This window comes from Heterocephalus glaber, unplaced genomic scaffold (genome assembly GCF_053883595.1).
Source record: "Heterocephalus glaber isolate CG9 unplaced genomic scaffold, H.glaber_assembly_v1.0 deba00001550, whole genome shotgun sequence".
Taxonomy (NCBI): domain Eukaryota; kingdom Metazoa; phylum Chordata; class Mammalia; order Rodentia; family Bathyergidae; genus Heterocephalus; species Heterocephalus glaber.
The window spans coordinates 8,703,271-8,720,259 of NW_028258343.1; the positions used below are offsets into that span (position 1 = coordinate 8,703,271).

The 16,989-nt window shown below is 39.3% G+C and overlaps 1 protein-coding gene and 1 pseudogene across 4 annotated transcripts in view; one reads left to right on the forward strand and one right to left on the reverse strand.

The window, feature by feature from the left end:
- The window catches only part of Aig1 (androgen induced 1), a 259,469-nt gene that overhangs the window by 165,936 nt on the left and 76,544 nt on the right, over positions 1-16,989 (forward strand). The window lies entirely within an intron of this gene.
- Positions 11,470-12,254, reverse strand: LOC101725134 (mitochondrial fission factor pseudogene; annotated as a pseudogene).

A 16,989-nucleotide genomic window follows, 5' to 3' on the forward strand; every position in this document is an offset into this window, starting at 1 on the left:
TTTTGGTACCGGGGATCGAACTCAGGATCTTGCACTTGTGAGGCAGGCGCGGTGCCACTGAACTAAACCCCCAGCCCTACATTATGTCCTTTGATATAACAACAATTCAAAGGAGAAGAAAAGATATTATTAAAATTATTTTAGTGCTAAGTATTGCCACTTTCCAGATCTGGATTTAGAAAGAAATTTATATAAACAAAATGCAACAAAGGATTGAATAATTATCTGCAGTAAGGATTTGGAGACGTGCCAGTTAAATCAAAGAAGAGTCACTCAGAGTCTATGAGAGAGTCCTTTAATTCTTCTCAGGGTGAACAAGCTCTCAAAGATGAACCTAAGAAAACATTGTGCCATATAGCAACCAGGCAGCATGAAATTTGAGGAATAATCCCAATTTAAAGCATTATATTAATATACAATGCTCGCACTTGTAAGTAAAATGTGTCCCTGAAAGAATGAAAAAGAAGTCAGATCCTTAAGAAACTGAAGGGAGGAGGTTGAAATGAACAAGATGAGGAAGGAGAAAAGAAAGGTTCTAGCCATGGAGGAGAGGCAGAATGTTGTGGAGGGACATGATTAGTAAAATCCCCCATAGGAGGAGAATTGCAGGGTTTGTTGCCATTTCTTTCTCTAGACATCATTTTGATATATGCAGCAGCAAAGCGTACTGAAATGACATCTATTTCTGCAGAAGTAGTAAAAAGAACCTAGCTTCCAAAGAAGACATTGAGTATGTAGAGTTTCATGGTGATTTGAATTTTTCCCTTGGGGCTTCATACTAAATTTACTGCTTCTTTCATTTTATTGATACTATAATGGAATTTGATATACTCTAATTCAGAAATTAAAGTGTTGATTTATTTCAAAGATCAGTACAAAATCCAATCAAGGAAAAATATGGCCCCTCCCAAAGTTCCAGTTGTACAGAATACTTGCTTTGAAAAGAAATAAACAAGTTTGGGATGAGGGTGTTCGTAGTTCTCAGCCAGTGAAGCAGTCCCAAAAGTGGGGCTCTGCATCCGGATTTTTCCTACAGTAACATTTGAGTGTTTCTATCCTGCAAAGAAAACACTGGAAATTTGATAGCTGTTCTCATTTTTTGAACACCTTGGGAGCTTGCAAATATCATCTGTAGACTTGACAGCAACAGAGCTGATGAATGGCCTTAACAGGGTTACTTTGTGAGGTGAAATAGCTCATCGGCTGAGAGGACAGACTTTTAAAATGCAGGGTTTGTGTCTGGGTCACAAAGATCAAGGTTGAGGTTCTTGCTTCTGCTTACTAATTGATTTATCTTACAGAAGTTACTGAAGGCCTCTATGTTTCATTTAATTTTCTCTCTAGTTTCAGCTGGGAACTAGATGAGACGATTCATTTGAGCTATTCAGCACAGAAACTTGCACGTAGTAAGTATTGAATACCAAAGTGATTAGTAAATGCTTGTATGTGAAGTTCATAAAGTAATAGTTAACATCTACTGAGCAATTTATATGCCCATATACAGTTCTCTCAATAACCATATAAGGGAAGGCAAAAGATTTTCAATGAACTTCAAGAGTAAGCCAACTGTGAAATTAGGAGGAACAGTGTTCCCAAAAGGTCATCCATACTTCTGACACCATTCCTAGTTTAAGGATTCCCAAAATCACTCACAGCTTCAAACATCTGCTAGAAGGACTCCCAGAACCCCCTGAAAGCTGTTATATTCATGATTATGGTTTATTACAGGAAACGGATACTGATTAAATCATCAAGGGAAGAGGCACATAGAGCAGGGTCCAGAAAGGTCTGATTGTGGAGTTTGCAATTTTCCTTTCTCCCTGGAGGATTGGCCACCAGGGAACTTGTCTGGACTTTGTTGTCCAGGGTTTTTGGGGGCTTCACAATGTACTACCCATGTGGCTGGCCTTCCGTCTTCAGCCCTTTAAGGAGGCAGAACTGATAGTGAGCAGCTATGTTAGCTTTCTGTCACTGTGACAAAATACTTGAGATAATCAACTTAAAAGGAAGAACGATTTGTTTTGGCTCACAGTTTCAGAGATTTCAGGCCATCATCAGTTGGTTCAGTTGCTTTGGGGAAACAAGATAGCAAGGCAGAACATCACGGTGGGGAACACGTGGTGGTGCAAAACTGCTTGTCACCTGGCATCCACAAAGCAAAGAGAAGGAGGAAGGGGCTAGGATCCCAATATCACCATCAAAGGCATGCACCCAATGACCTGACTTCCTGTCACCTGGCACCACCCTCCCAGTAGCACCAAGACGACCAACCAAGGGGACTTCAGATTTAAGTGATAGCAGTGGACCAAAGGCCACATTAGAAATCACACTGGACTTTTAAGAAGTCCCATTCTGCTTCACAGGGGCATGTTTTCCTGCTTCTGTTGCCTGTGGATATTAGACTCCAGCTTCTTGAGCCATTCAAAATGCAGGCTCATCAACAGGGACTGTTCAGTTCAACCTCAGGCTGGTGCTTTCCCAGCTCTGCTTCCCAGGGTGCTGAGAGAACTCAGTTGATGCCTCACCAAGAGCTTCCACCATGTTTCTGCCTTGGAGCCTTCTGAAACTTCATGGTCTGAGGGATCAGCCAAGGCTCCAATCTAGGCACCTGTCTTATTCAACTCCAGTCATTCAACTGAGCTCCCTGTGCAGAGGAGGCTTTGGATCAACATGCCACAGCACCCGCTACAGGGTAGGAGGCTTCCGGGCCAACCTACCACTGCTCCCAGCACAGAGGAAGCTTCCGGGTCAACATGCCACAGCTTCCAGCACAGAAGAGGCTTCTGGGCCAACGTGGCACAGCTCTCAGTGCAGAGAAGGCTTCCAGGTCAATGTGCCACAGCTCTCAGCACAGAGGAGCTTCTGGGTCACTGTGCCACAGCTCCCAGTGCAGAGTAGGGGCTTCAAGGCCAACCTACCACTGCTCCCAGCACAGAGGAGGCTTCCAGGTCAGTGTGCCACAGCTCCCAGCACACAGGAGGCTTCCGGGTCACCATACCACAGCTCCCAGTACAGAGGAGGCTTCCAGGTCACCATGCCACAGCTCCCAGTGCAGAATAGGAGGCTTGCAGGCCAACCTACCACTGCTCCCAGCACAGAGGAGGTGAGCCTCACAGATGCAAGCAGCAGCACACCTCACCCCCCACCCCCTCACCCCCCGTCAAAACAAAAAGACACATAAACAAGCCTCAGAACCAGACGTCAAGATCACCTACAACAACCCCAAAGAGAAACAAGATGGAACACTGATACTCAACCACCTGGACTCCCTGAAGAACCAATAAAAGAGGATCTGGAAAAAATGAAATCAGAAATAATTTCTCACATAACAGCAGAGATTGTGCCCATAGTGCAAGACATGATTAATAAATATAGAGAGGACACAGATAAAAAAAATAGAGAAGCTGAGGAACATGATGGAATCCCAACATAGGAAACAAATGGAATCCATAAAACAGATGGAAACAGATTTTCAGTACACTAAAGCCTCCACTGAAAGTCTATGCAGCAGAATAAGCCAATGTGAGGGCAGAATTTCAGATATAGAAGATAAGATTGCAATTAGTGACAAGGAAAAGAAAAATTCCTTTAAAATTGTAAGGGACCACGAGAAATCAATCCAGCAGCTGCTAGATGATGCAAAGAAGAATAACATAAGACTGATCAGAGTAAATGAACAAACAGGAGAGAGTGCAGATGACATAAAAAAATGTTCACAGAAGTGATGGGAGAAAACTTCCCAAGCAGGGGAAAAGAACTTGACATACAAATAAGTGAGGCATATAGGACTCCAACTAGGCTTGATAAAAAAAAAAAAATGTACTCATATGCATATAATTGTTAAGATTCCAGAAACCCAACAGAAGAATAAAGTCCTACAGGTAGTTAGAGAAAAGAAACAAATCACATACAAAGGAAACCCCATCAGAATCACAGCAGACTTCTCAATGCAAACCCTCAAGGCAAGAAGAGCTTGGAGTGATGTATTGCAATCCCTAAAGGAAAACAGCATACAACCCAGATTGATGTATCCTGCAAAACTATCTTTCAAAATTGATGGTGAAATAAGATATTTTCATGACAAAGAGCACCTTAGGAAATTCGTGAATACCAAACCAGCACTCCAAAAAATTTTAGACAAAATCCTGGGGGAAAAAAATTGAGGATCACAATCCCAGGAAGCCCAGGAGAATGAGTCCACCAGGGGTGACAAGAAAATGAAAAAGTCATGACAATGATAACTCAATACATATCAGTTATAACCATCAATATTAATGGTCTAAACTCACCAATAAAAAGAAATAGACTGGCAGAATGGGTGAAGAAGCAAAATCCAACAATATGCTGCATACAAGAAACACACTTAATTCAAAAAGAAACTCATAGACTTAAAGTTGAACGGTGGAAAACAATACTCCATGTGACAGGAACCAAAAAAAAGCAGGGGTAGCTATCCTCTTGGCAGATCAAGTAGATTTCAAACCAACACTGATTAAGAGAGACGAAGAAGCACACTACATCCTTGTAAAGGGAACAATCCAAGAGGAAGAGATGACAGTCATAAATATCTATGTACCAAACACTAGTGTGCCCAAATATATAAAACAAATATTAACGGATATGAAAAATCAAATAAGCACTAATACAATAGTAGTGGGGGACCTCAATACCCCATTATCACAAATAGATAGATCAACTAGACAAAAAACAAGCAATGAAATGATAGAACTCAATCAAACTCTTGAACAAATGAACTTAAGAGATATTTACAGAGTATTCCACCTCACAAAATCAGAATACACATTCTTTTCAGCTGCACATGGGTCATTCTCCAAAATAGACCACATACTCGCTCATAGAACATATTTACGTAAGTGCAAAGGAACTGAAGTTATCCCCTGTATATTATCAGACCATAGTGTGATGAAATTGGAGATCAATAGCAAAAGAAACCACAAAAATTTCATAAACACATGGAAATTGAACAACACACTTCTGAATAACCAATGGGTCACAGCGGAAATTAAAGAAGAAATCAGACAGTTCCTTCAATTAAATGACAATGACAATACAACATATAGGAATCTATGGGACACAATGAAAGCAGTCTTACAAGGGAAATTCATAGCAGTGAATACTCATATTAGGAAAAGGGAGCGAGCCCAATTAAACAAGCTGGTGCTGAACCTCAAGCTTCTAGAAAAAGAAGAGCAGGACAAACCCAAAGCTCATACAAGGGAGGAAGTTATAAAGATCACAGCAGAAATCAATGCAATGGAGACTAAAAGAACAATACAAAAAAATCAATGAAGCCAAGAGTTGGTTCTTTGAAAGAATAAACAAAATTGACAAAACCTTAGCCAACCTTATCAGAAAAAGGCCCAAATCCATGCAATAAAGAATGAAAAGGATGAAATTACAATGGGCCCAGCAGAAATCTAGAGGATTATCAATACCTACTTCAAGAACCTATATGCCAACAAGATGGAAAACACAGAAGAAATGGACAGATTGCTAGATACGTATGAATTACCAAAGTTGAACGAAGAAGACCTAAAAATTCTATCAACCCAATAACAACCAATGAATTTGAAAATATAATTAAAAACTTACCAACTAAGAAAAGCCTGGGTCCTGATGGCTTCACTGCCAAATTCTACAAGACATTTAGAGAGGAACTACTGCCACTACTATTTAAACTCTTCAATGAAATTGAAAGGGAAGCAATACTCTCAAATTCATTCCTGGAAACAATCATCACTTTGATCCCCAAAGCAGTGAAAGACCCAACTGAAAAAGAGAACTATAGGCCAATCTCACTAATAAACATAGATGCAAAAATCCTTAATAAGATTCTACCAAATGGAATGCAGAATATCACCAAGAAGATCATACACCCTGACCAAGTGGGATTTATCCCAAGGATGCAGGGATGCTTCAACATATGCAAATCAATCAATGTAATACACTATATCAATAGAGCCAAGGACAAAAACCATATGATTTTCTCCATAGATGCAGAAAAAGCATTTGACAAAATCCAACATGCATTGATGATAAAAATCCTACAAAAAATTGGAATAGATGGTCTCTACCTCAATCTGATAAAAGCCATCTATGAAAAACCAACAGCCAATATCATACTAAATGGTCAAAAACTGAAATCCCTCACACTAAAATCAGGACCAAGACAAGGATGTCCACTATCACCACTCCTGTTCAATATAGTTTTGGTAACTTTAGCCATGGCAATTAGACAAGAGAAAGAAATAAAAGGAATAAAGATAGGAAATGAAGAAGTCAAATTGTCATTATTTGCAGATGACACGGTACTCTATATAGAAGACCCCAAGAACTCCACCAAAAGTCTTCTGGATTTAATAACCAAATTCAGTACAGTAGCTGTATACAAGGTCAACACACAAAAATCAATAGCTTTCCTCTACACGAACAACAGACTCACTGAGAGAGAAATAGGATAAACAATTCCTTTCACAATAGGATCCAAAAAACTTAAATACTTAGGAAGCAACCTAATGAAAGAAATCAAAGACCTCTTCTCTGAAAACTATAGCAGTCTGAAAAGAGAGATTGAAGACAGTATCAGAAAATGGAAAGACACCCCTTGCTCCTGGGTAGGAAGGATCAACATAGTGAAAATGGCCATACTTCCAAAACTACTATATAGATTCAGTGCAATCCCAGAATCATACTTCATGGACCTTGAGAAAAAAATCCAAAAATTCATTTGGAACAAGAAGAGACCCAGAATAGCAAAAGCAATTCTAGGTAACAGAGACATGGCAGGGGGTATCACAATCCCCAACCTGAAACTATACTACAAAGCTACTGTGATAAAAACAGCATGGTACTGGCAAAGAAACAGACCTCTGAGGACCAGTGGAACAGATTAGAAGATGCAGAAGCAACTCCAGACACACTCAGACAAAGGAGCCAAACACCCTCACTTGAGGAAAGATAGCCTTTTTAATAAATAGTGCTGGAGAAATTGGGTTTCAACTTGCCAAAGACTAAAACTAGACCTATCTATATGTCTCACCATGTACTAAACTAAAATCGAAATGGATTAAAGATCTAAATATTAAAACAGAAACACTGAACCAGCTGGAACAGAGGTTAGGTAGAACTCTTGAAGACATTGGTGTAGGAAAAGATTTTATGAACAAAACCTCAGTTGCCAGTGAACTAGCACACACAATTAAAAGTGGGATCTCTTCTTACTAAAAAGCTTCTGCACAGCAAGAGAAACCACCAGCAGTGTGAAGAGACAACCCACAATCTGGGAAAAAAGTTTCACCAACTGTCCCTCAGACAAAGGTCTACCATCTCAAATCTATAAAGAACTTAAAAAAATCAGACCTCCCAAATTTTAAGACCCAATCCAAAAATGGGCATCTGAAATGAACAGACATTTCTCAGACAAATAAGTAGAAATAGCAAATAAACATATGAAAAAATGTTCAACATCATTGGTCACTCGAGAGATCCAAATGAAAACAACGCTGAGATTCCGCCTCACCCCAGAAAGAGTGGCTGCTATCATGAAATCAACCAATAACAAATGCTGGCAGAGCTGTGGTGAAAGAGGAACCCTGCTCCACTGCTGGTAGGAGTGTAGACTGGTGCAACCACTGTGGAAATCAGTATGGAGATACCTCAAAGAACTAGGACTGGAAGTCCCATTTCATCCAGCTATTCCCCTGCTGACTATCTTCCTCAAAGAATTAAAAGAATCATACCACAGTGATATATGTGCACCCATGTTTATAGCGGCACAGTTTTTAACAGCTAAAACTTGGAAACAGCCCAAATACCCATCACCTGGAGACTGGATAAAGAAAATGTGGGGCTTTTTTAAATAAAATGGAGTACTACTCAGCCATAAAAAATGAGAAATTAGAGACATTTATAGCTAAATGGATGTACATTGAGGTGATACTCTTATGTGAAAGAAATAGCACACACGTGTAAATACCAAATAGTTTCTCTAGTGTGAGAACTGAAAGTGTAAATAAGGATTAAAGGTATAATAGATAATATGAAATAGGAAGAAAAGGGGTAAAGGGGAAGGGGAAGTGGGAGAGGTAGGGGAAAGGAAAGATAGGAATGGAATTAGTAGGAGAAAATGAAAAATGTGGAAACAACGTCTTTGTAAATAGGGAGGGATGGAGGGGTTGAAGGGAGGGCAGGGGAAGGGGGAAAAATAAGAACCAAGAGAGATTATGGAAAGGTGCAAATTTCCAATGATAAATGTCATTGTATTGTAAACCTAAAATGTACCAATAAAATAAAATTTTTTAAAAAAGAAAAGAAAAGAAATTACACTGTTAGATTGGTGACCAGAACCGCAGGCAAACAAATGCACTCCTATGAGCCAACACCTTCCAGGCCTAGAGCGCCCCTCCCAGAACTGATGGCAGTGGCCAGACGTCTCTTTGGTAAAGTTAATTTTTCAGTACTAACATTATTCCCATTTTGTAGGTGAGGAAACCTAAGCAGAGAAAGGTTAAGAAACTTACCTAAGGTCACCTAATTGGTAAATGAGGGCCAGGACGCTAGTCCAAGCAGTCTTGTTCTGCAACATGTAAATATTACTGCTTGCAGCCTAAAGAGACATTGACTCTCCTGAAAGCACACTGCTGGTAAATAATACTGCCAGTTTCGGTGATCCCCTAAAGCCTTGGGATCATAAAGAGGACTTTTGGAAGGTGATGGGGTTATTGGGGCTTCAAGCTGAGTTGCTGTTAGGTGGGGCCTGGCCAGAAGAGGCCGCCACTGGGAGCACGGCCTGCAAGGGCGCATCTCCTCCCCCAGCTCCTCCTTCATTCTGTGCTTCCTGTCCACCATGCTCTGAGGAGCTCTCCCCCACCATTCTTCTCTCCCAGCCTTCCTGCCTTGGAACCAGCAGACTATGGACTAAAAATCAAGAGTTCTTCATCTTTTCATGTCCCTCTGGCTTTTCCTCACTGAACATTGTCTACAAGGATCTTGCTTTTACCTAGGCAAGTTTGCCAGTAACCTACCTCAGGTTCTACCGCTGGCAAACTGAGCCTTGCTGAGCATCCATGTCTATCTCAGAAGTACTCTTCTGTGGTCTCCTGGGAATCACAGATGTCTTAGGACTAGTAAGATTCAGTGGAGTTTGCATGAGCCTTGGAAATAATATTATCTAGGAGACTAATGTTTCTATAGAGGGGAAAAATGGCCTGCCAGTACCTGCCAATATAGGCATGTCAGTTTAAAGCCAGAAGATATTGCTATTCATGCCCTTAAATGCCTTTGTAGGAACACAGTTAGAGCTTGCTTCTGTTTCTGTAGAGCACAACAAATTGGCACATATAAGGACAATACTTCCTCACATATTTTTGAATGCACAGTATTATCTCCTGAAGGCTATCTCCAATACCCTGAAATTTAGGACTAATTATAGACACCAGGCTACAGCCTGTTCCTTTAAAGACCATCTCTCAGTTCCTTGTCAGCCCTGAATGGTTTTGTGGAGTGTGGTGGGAGGAGATCCGCACCCCCCACCACCTCCCTCAGAGAACCACTTGGGAGAGCAGTCATTGATGAAAATCAAAGGGGCGGCACCACACACCCACACAGCAGCCATGCCGTGTGCAAGGCCAGCTCATGCCAGTGCCAGGAGTCAAATAAAGCAAAGAATAGGCATACTTCCTCTCCCACTTCCTATCCAGCCAGTCAGTTGGATTCCTCCGTAATCAGAACCCCAGCATAAGGCAACTAAATATATTTTTGTTGTTAAATTCCACAGAAGATTCATGGGCACAGCAAATATCAAGAACATAATAGAGCTGAAATTGTGTCATCATCTTAAAACAAATTTGCTTAAAAAATAAAAACATGAAATAATATTATCCTAGTTTTCAGCATGTGGAGTACATTCATTCTTTTGCTGTAGGTGCTGTAGTTGTTGTTATTGCTGCAGATGCTGTCACCACTGTTGTTGTTGTTATTGTCGTTTGGGGCATTTGTCTATTTGCAGTGCTGAGGATCAAACCCCTGGCTTCAGCTGACAAGCTTTTTGCTATTGAACTATACCTCCAGCCCCAGGTCCATTTTTAAAGGGAAATGAAATGACAAGTCCCTACTTATATTTAGTTTTGGTTTGTAAGAGGGGCTGTTAATGTTAATTTAAAGTACAGTACCTACAGTGATATAGGCTATCTTAAAAATTAGGGTAAATTTGCCGCAAAGTAATTTGATTATCATTTATAAATACATTGCAGTTTTTACAGTGTTTTCATACTAAATGTCAATGATACAACTGAAGAACATCCAAAGGTTATTTCTAGATATAAGCTTATTCTTTGCAAATGGAAAAATTCCATTCTTTTTTAATGGCTGAATACTCCATTGTGCTATATATCACATGTTCTTTATCCATCTGTTGATGGACACCTAGGTAATTGTGAATTGGGCCTCAGTAAACAGGTATACAGGCATCCCTATAAAATGTTGACTTTAATTCCCTTGAGTATATACCAAAGAGTAGTATAACTGGATCAAATGATAGCTCTATTTTTAGTTTTTTGAGGAACTGCCCTACTGATTCCATAGGGGCGGTACTAATTTGTCTTCCTACTAGCAGTGTAGAAGGGTTTCTTTTCCTCCCCTCATCCTCACCAGCATTTATTGTCCTTTTGTATTCTTGATAATACCCATTCTGAATGGGGTGAGAAGGAATCTCCATATAGTTGTTTTGGGTTTTTTTTTGTGCTTTGGTTGACAGTTTATTAAATACACTACATTTGTACCTTATTTCGTAGTTTTTTAAAATTGTTCACACACAGACTTAGTAAAAATGTACTTTATAGAAAACTATCTGCAAAACTAAAATGAAAATAATGCACATACCACACACAGATAAACTGATGAATTATTAGGAATTAATTTAATTTGTACAGGTGATCATAAAATATTAGATGGTTTGATTTTCTTAAATCTAGTACCAGACCATAACTTCAAAAATGTTAATGTTGAAAGGTAGTGCAAAAACATCTATTAACAAAACTGCTTCATAGTGTTGAGAAACAGCATGAAACACTTTTTCCTTTACAGATACCTTTCTAAATCCATTGTCAATGCATTCTCTCTCTTTCAGAGAATCAGTTGTGCAGACTGATGAGATGAAAAATCAATTTCTTTAAAAAACAAACAAACAACAAAGTAGAGCCTATTTACAAAACATGCAAAAGAATTTTACGTAAGCTGTTACTGCAGAACTAGCTTAAAGGGAATAGAGCTGAGGGACAGAATACCTTTACTTCTACAAATATAGGTCCTTTCCTCTACTTTCTGGAAGAAATACATTGTTTAGGGCATGGGCTATAAAACGGCATACAGTGCAAAGACAAAAACAAAGAGTCTGTAAATCCTTTGTATTTCCAGCAGGTGGGACAATATACCTGAGTGCCGAGGTTAGCTCTAGCGGCGAAACCAGAGCCAGCTATTAAGCAGCAGAATGCAACGGTAATTGAATACATGACCATTTCTCTTTTAGCACGTTCTTTGTTCTCCTCTTCTACAAGTTGTAGATGTCTATTTAGCTTGATTATCTGTCGTCTTAATGAAGCTGCATCTACAACATTCATGTCATCTGCCGCTCCTTCAATTGTTGGATCGATTTTTGAAATGCCATACTTGATGTTGTCATGATGAGGGGTAGAAGTGGCGGCGGCAGACTCACCACGTAACACAGGTATAGAATCATTTCTGACCAGCTGTCCATTTTGGCGAACAGCATTTTCACTCACAGAGCGCTCTCTTTTTAGCCTGCCAACTATACAGATCCGTTCATCATTTTGAGGGGTGGGAGGAGGTCTTTCTAAGTCCAGAAATCTAGTGGTCTTTCACTTAATGTAAGTACATGAAGTGGTGTTTTTAGTGCCAGAGGCTTTAAAGAAGTTGACTGAATAAGGTCACGATCTGCTGGTCTTGAAAATGAAATGTCTTCATTATTTCCTGCTACAAAAATCCTCTCTGGAACTTGCATTATCACACTAGCATTTGGAACTCCTTCTCGGAATCGTTGTTCCAGCTCAGCATTTGGTGGTGCTACTTTTAATTTTTCCGGGACCCTCATTCACTGACTAATACCTTCGGTGTATTCGATTTCATACCGAATTTGACTCATTTCTGCCATCTCAGCAGCAGTGGGAGAAGGAAACGCTGCCACACTAACCAAATGTGTACCAAGTACCGCTTGCTGTTGGCACTGTTTCTGTGCTTCATATTAAATCCTTAACTTGCTTCACTGTACATGGTCTGGACTTGGAGCCACTTGTGTCCCCCTGGGCCCCCCGCAGAGTCCCACAGAGGGCCACCACCCGCCGGCTCCCGGAGCGCTCTGAGGCCGTTCTTGGCTGAGCACCTGCCGTGGGCAGCCCCGTCAAGGCACCCGCGGAGAGGCCCGCAGCAGGCCGGGACAGACGCGGAACGTCCGGTACTGACTGGCCCCCTCTCTATATAGTGTTGATCTGCCCTTTCATAATGACCATAGATGTTGAACTTTTTTCACATATATTTAAGAAGTGTCTGTTTGACTCATTTGCTCGTTTATTGATTGTGCTATGTGATTTTTGGTGGTACATTTTTTGAGTTTTATGTATATTCTACATATTAATTCTCTCTCATAAGAGTAGCTGGCAAAGTTTTTTTTTTTTCCATTCTGTAGGCTGTTTTCATTGTTGTTTCCCTTGCTCTGTAGAAATTTTTAGTTTGTTGTAGTTCCATTTATTGAGTCTTCTTGGTAGTATTTCCTGTGCTTTATGTTGGTCTCTTATTCAGGAAGTCTCCGCTTATGCCTGTTTCCCCTATGTTTCCTTTTAGCAATTTTAACGTTTCAGGTCTTATTATTTTATTATGTCTTTGGTCCCTTTTGAATTGATTTTTGTACAGGGTGAGAGAGAGGGATCTAGTTTCAGTATCCTAGAGATGTATATCCAGTTTCCCTAGCACCATTTGTTGAAGAGGCTACCTTTTCTACAACATATATTGTTAGCTCCTTTGTCCCAGAATGAGATGGATGTAGCTGCATGTTTCTCTGTCCTCTACCCTGCTTCATTGGTCTTTGTATTTATTTTTGTGCCCCTACCATACTGTTTTTGTTCCTATGGCTTTGTAGTGTAAGTGGAAATCAGCTATTGTGAAGCCTCCAGCCTTGGTCTTTTTTGTTTAGGATTGCTTTGGCTATTGTGTCTTTTGTGTTTCCATATGAATTTTGGGATTGTGTTTTTCTAGTCATGTGAAGAATAACATTGGTATTTTGATGGGAATTGCAATGAATCTGTGAATCACTTTTGGTAATATGACCCTATAACAATAGTAATTCTGCCAAACTGTGGACAGGATGATGTTAGCCCTGGAGAGTGAGTTTGGAAGTGCTCTTTCCTGTTCTGTTTTGATGAATTATTTTGAGGAGTATTGGTGTTATGTTTTATATAAGGTTGGGTAAAATTCAGCGGTAGTGAACCCATCTAGTCCTGGGCTTTTCTTTGATGGAAGACTTTTCGTTACTGCTTCAATCTCATTGGTTATTATTGATCTGTTTATGTTTTTTATATCCTCTTGGTTTCATTTGCCCATTTCTTCTAGATTCTCCAGTTTATTAGACTAGGTTTTCAGAGTAGTTCCTAATAATTCTTTGAACTTCAGTGGCGTCTGTTGTAAAGTCCCCTTTTTCATCTCTAATTCTAATGACTTGTGTTCCCCCCCCTTTCCCCCTTCCCCTCCACTGCTTTCCTCTTTCTCTTGTGTGCACATTAAGTTTAGCTAAGAGTGTGTCAAGAGTGTAAACAAGATTTGTTTATCTTTCCAAAGAACCAATTCTTTGTTTCATTGATCCTGTGTATTGTTCTTTTAGTCCCCATATCATTAATATCCTTGATTTATTTTATTTAAGATGTCTCTGACTTTTTGATATAGGTGTTCATGGCAATGGACTTCCATCTCAGGGAAATACCTTTGTTGTGCTCCAGAGATTTAAATTGCTCCCTCAGTTCTTCAATGACTGTTCAAAAGTGAATTGTTCAATTTCCATGTATTTGTATCATTCTATAGTTTCTCTTACTGTTGATTTCTGGTTTCTTTCCATTATGATCTGATAAAATGCAAGCAATTATTTCAATTCTTTGTATTTCTTTTAAGGCTTACTTTACAGTCTAAAACACAATCTGTTTTGAAGGGCAGTACATGAGCTGCCAGTAAGCATGTGTATTCTGAAGTTGGTAGGTAGAGTGCTCTGTGGATAAATGTAAGTCAATTTGATCTATGGTATGTATAGCTTAACTCTGATGTATTTTGTTGATTTTTGTCTGGACAATCTATTGGTGAGAGTAGAGAATTAAAGCCACTATCATTGCATTGAGACCTATGTGTCCCTTTATTTCAAGTAGTATGTATTTTATGAATTTGGGCAAGCAATGTTCAATGCATATGTATTTACAATTGATATATCTTCTTGGTTGATTATTCCCTTTACCAATATATAGTGGCCTTCTGTTTAATTCTGGGTTTCATTTGCATGGGATCTTGTTTTCTTTTCACTTTCAGAACAAGTCGTCTTTCCTCATGAGGTGTTTATTTGCAGGCAGCAAGGAGATACGTCATATTTTAAAATCCAATCTGCTACTCTGTCTTTTAATTGGAGAGTTCAGACAATATGCATTCAGAGTTATTATGGAAAGGTATATAATAAGTCCTGTCATTTTGTTGTTTTTCTAATATTTGATTCCTTCCTGGTTCTCAATAACTTTTCTATCCTTCCCCTTCTCTGCATAGGATTCCTTTCAGTATTTTCTGCATTGCTGACTGACTGAAATTCATTGGTCATGAATTTCTTTAGTTGATGCTTATCATGGGAGGTATTTATTTCTCCTTCAATTTTGAAGGCTAGCTTTTCTGAATATAGTAATCTGGATTGGCAGTTACTTTCTTTCAGGGCTTGAATTGAAGTACATTGTTCCATAACCTTCTGGCCTTTAGGATTTGTACAGAAAAGTCTAGTTATTCTGGTGGATATAGCTCTATAAGTGACTTCTCTCTTGGAGTTTTAAATATTCTTTTCTTGTCCCATACTCTTGCCATTTTAACTATAATGTGATGTGGGAGGTTCTTTTCTGGCCATGCCTGTTTAAGATTCTAAATGCCTCCTATACCTGGATGTCTATATCTATTCTAAAACCTGGGAAGTTTTTTGTTATTATTTCATTAAATAGATTATCTTAACCTCAGTGCCCTCTCCTACACCACACATTCATGTTTGGTCATTTAATCATGTCCCAGAAGTCTGGGAATTTTTTTGTAATTTCTTATTTTTCTTTTACTAGTGTCTGTGTGTAATAATTCCTCAGCCTTATTTTCAAGCCCTGAAATTCTGTTTTCTGCTTATTTTCTCTGTTTTAGAGGCTTTCTACTGAGTTCTTTGATTTATTGTGGTTTTATTTCCAAAATTTCTGTTTGGTTCTTCTTCAGAATTTCTGTCTCTGTATTGAATTGTCTTTTCACATCCTATATTTCTGCACTTATTTACTCAGCTGTTTATTTGTATCCTTTTTGAAATAATTAATCATTTTTATAAATTGGCCTTTTGAATTTTTTCTCTGGCACTATATCTACTTCAATATCTTTGTACTTAGTTACTGACAAATTATGGACATTTGGTGGAGTTATATTGTCTTGTTTTTTCACACTTTTTGTGTTTCTGTATTGAGATTTGGGAAACTGTTGGGATGGATATCTCTTCTACTTTTTTTTTAAGGTCTTCTAGCCTCCTTTAGAGGCCTTGATCCCCAGCACCACTCAGAAAGGAAAAAAATACACCACAGAAATGTTGATGACACAAAGATGAGCCAGTTATTGATATACAGTAAAAAACAATTAAAAGCAGTAGCTGTAGCACTATTAACAACAGAAATGAAATAAGCAATAATAGTATACAGTAAAATAAGTGGCAGAAATTTTATAAAAGTAAATTGTAATAATAATAAATGGAAGGGGTGGAGAAAGGGAAAAATAGAAGCATCAGTAAAATTTTAAAAAGAAAGAAAATTGAGATGACAAGGCAAGAAAAGTGAAATTTTAAAATCTCATTAAAGAATGGAAAACTAAAGAGAATTAGGTAGAAGTTATGGAAAAAACAATAAACAAGGAAAAGATAAAAACTCGCAAGGAAAATGAAAAATGAGTCTAAACATTCCTCTGCTTGAGGTGTTTGGGTGGATAGGTTTTTTTCCAGAACCTATAGCAGTGGAACTCACCAGATATGTGGAGGACAGGAGGATGGTGAGTCACACCTGGGGCCTATTGTATTACAACAACCACTTCACTGCCTGTTATTGTGTGAATGCTGAGTGCTGCCTCACCTTTTCCACTGGCCAGGGTCGGTCTATAATATGTTGTCTGCCTCAGTGTTGTATTCACTCCAGATGATTTTAGTATTTGTTTTTGTCCTCCTGTGTATCCTAAGCCACTGCTATTCCCACTCAGCTTTGTGGTCTGTGGGTTTGTGATGTGCTTCACTTGCCCGAGAAGCCCCTCTGTCCGCACACCTAGGGACATGACAAACTTCCAGCAGAGTTTTTTCCCTGATCATGTTGGTGGTGGGGAAAGCAAACAGACCACTTAGTTCTGTGCTAGGAGCGGGCAGCAATGGGACTCAAGCAATCCACCAGACTTAATCCCAGTGCTTTCAGATCCAGACAACCACACACTACTTCCTGTCTTCTCTCCAGAGAGGGTGCAGCTGCCAAGCACTGTGTCTTCCACAACTTGAGTTGCCCACTGCTTAAATTTCTCAAGGAATCTGTGACTAGCCCTCCCCCAGTCCACAAATGTCTCATGTGGCTGTCTACTACACAGCCACCGCAGCAGGTTCAGCCCAGAGACCCTGAAGTGTGGTTGTTCTGGAACTTCTGATTCCTAAAGTAGTTTAGTCTTAAATAATAA